Source organism: Bison bison, unplaced genomic scaffold (genome assembly GCF_000754665.1).
Source record: "Bison bison bison isolate TAMUID 2011002044 unplaced genomic scaffold, Bison_UMD1.0 scf7180017864456, whole genome shotgun sequence".
NCBI lineage: Eukaryota > Metazoa > Chordata > Mammalia > Artiodactyla > Bovidae > Bison > Bison bison.
This window is the reverse complement of record NW_011495018.1, coordinates 17,074,635-17,077,287: the sequence shown is the minus strand read 5'-3', so window position 1 is coordinate 17,077,287 and position 2,653 is coordinate 17,074,635. Positions and strand designations below refer to the sequence as shown.

At 44.9% G+C, this 2,653-nt stretch overlaps 1 long non-coding RNA gene across 1 annotated transcript in view; it reads right to left on the bottom strand.

Annotated features, from left to right (window-relative positions):
• Positions 1-478: 478 nt before the first annotated feature.
• LOC105002601 overlaps positions 479-2,653 on the bottom strand; it is a 4,866-nt gene continuing 2,691 nt past the window's right edge. The window contains exon 4 of the long non-coding RNA XR_826993.1: positions 479-767. This is a non-coding gene — a long non-coding RNA (uncharacterized LOC105002601). The remainder of the gene's footprint in view (positions 768-2,653) is intronic.

Below are 2,653 nucleotides of genomic sequence, written 5' to 3'. Positions count from 1 at the left end.
GAGACAATGCTATTTGCAGGAACAAGAAAGTATCTAGAGATTGTCATGTTAAGCAAAATCAGATAAAAACAAATATATATTGCTAACATGTGGAATCTAAAAACAGGTTACAAATGAACTTATGTTTCTACAAAACAGAAATAGAATAACCATGTATACTACAAACTTATAAGAGGGTAAGATGGGAGGGATAAATTGAGAGATTGGGATCAATATACACACCACTATATACAAAATAGGTAACTAATGATGACCTATTATATAGCACAGGGAGCTCTACTCAATGCTCTGAAATGACGTATATGGAAAAATGATCCAGAAAAGGGTGACTATATGTATATGTATAAATGATTCAGTTTGCAGGACACATGAAACTAACACAGCACTATAAATCAACTATAGTCCAATAACATTTTTTTTTTTAAATAAAAACTTTTTTTACTTTATTCCCTCCCCACCCCCACACCCCCCTTTTTTTTTTCTTTTTTTGAAGGAGAGCAGCAAATGTTTGACGTGGGGTCAGATGCTGCTGCCAGAAACCAGTTTTTCCACAAGACAGTTCCCACATGGGAGTTGTCCTGCTTCTCCCCAGAGTCTCCAAAGCCAGGTTTCAGAGGCTGTTCTGACAGCCCGGACTCGGGCTGATGCCAGGAGTTCCAGGTCTGAAGCACCCCTTGGAGGAGTTTTAGTGTTCTTGACAGACAATTAAAATACTCATGTCTTCATTTGGAGTTTCCATCTCTGTGTTTGAACTGAGCTCCATCCAGCTAAAAAGGGAAAGAAAATATTTGATGTTTTCTTTACTGCAAGGTCCAGCCAGATACCAACCAAACTTTATTATCAGTGGCACCAAATTCTGCACCATCTGTCCAACCTGGAGACTCTAAATGACTCCCCAAGGCCACGAAGCTCGTGTGGACTTGGGGTTTGGAAGAGGGCAATCTGGTTCTGGCAAGTGCATGGCAGGCCACCCCCCAAGCCTGAAAACACCCATCGGAATGATTTTAAGTTCAAATGAATATCAGCTGGCTTTAGCGACAGTGCCCCATTTATGTTATAAAATCATGCATTCTTAGAGCTAGAAAGGATCCTGGAGATCTTCTAGGACAACATCCTCATCCTACAGCAGTAAGTTGAAGTGGGTCATTGAAGGAAACCTGCTGGTTGGTAACAGAGATAGGACTGGAACCTAGCCAGGCTTCCTGACGCCCTGGCCCCGATCCAAAATTATATCTGCTCACTACAATTCAGCAGGGTTTCCAGATAACCAAAACATGGAATAGACCCTGCCAGAGGCCCACCAATTTCAGTCTATATTTTCTACGACAGCATTCCAACAGAACCTAGAGATTTTGACATTTCCTTTCACGGTGTTGGATGTGTCCAGTAGGAGAAAGATGCTCTTTGACTTTTCTTTATAAGTGATCTGTATATTGAGTTTGCCAGTTGAGTGTTCTATACCCCTTTACCAGATTCATGCTCGGTAAATGTTTCACAAACATCTAGCCCATTTCTTCTGTTTCTGTAGCCCCCAGAAAAGATTGACATGACAAACACCTTTTGGTTCCCTAAGGCAGGCTGAGGTTTAGTAGCAGATAATTAGAATTTTCTGCTATTTGGTTCTGGTGGCTTCAGTTAATGGAGCCATTGAACCAGAAGTTAGGGGGACCTGGGGTTGAGTGTGGCTATGGCCCATCCCTGCCTGGTTCCCCTGGAAAGCTTCAGTCTTAGCCTGGCTTGTAGAAGCCAGGAGGGATGTGAGCAGCTCTGCCCTGGGCTCTGTTTTGACTTGTGCCAACTGCCTGTTTCCTAGGTGGGCATCTGTGCTTTGCTCTTCTATGCCCTTGGCATCATCTACCAGGCTCCTTGCTCTGCTCTACCCTGAACACTCACTCATTCTTCCCCACAACCCTGTCTGTGATAGAAGTCCTAAGAGCTGGGTTCTGGATCCCCTGCCCTTAAGTCCTGCCAACCTCTTGGAACAAGGAACAATCTTAGACTAGACCTCTCTGGTGCCAAAGCCTCACCTGGCTGGGTTGGAATGAAGCACATGGTGGTTCAGAGTCTGTACATCTGTGTACATGCAGGTTCCCAATCTGATGTCCCACCAGGATTGGGAACCACAATCCCATGGACGGAGAAGCCTGATAGGCTGCAGTCCATGGGGGCGCACAGAGTCGGACACGACTGAAGCGACTTAGCAGCAGCAGCAGCAGGCTCAACCTCTCTCTGGCTTCCCTCCTGGTCTCAGCTATCTTTGCCTGGCCCCCTCTGCCACTCCCATTCCTCCTTCAGCCCCCTGAATGGGTCTAATTCCAGATTAATCCCACCCTGTCTTATGGAAGCCAAGAGGGCCAGGCTGGACACCATGACTTAAGGAAATGCTGACATACACAAATACGCAACCACATGTATGATTTCTCTGGTTATTGGCATGAGAGGCATACAAGACAGAGCATGAAAAACTTGGCCACTAGAAAAACCAGGCTGCTGGGTCTCCTGAGGTGAATTTGATTATTTATTAATGTCTTTAAAGTGATCTGAGTTTATATGGGAGTAGAAATGTACCCACTTAATGAATATGAAAACTGAGGATCTGAACATGGTGATGGATCGGTCCTGCCCCCAGACTCAGATGGATGTCACCAACGTG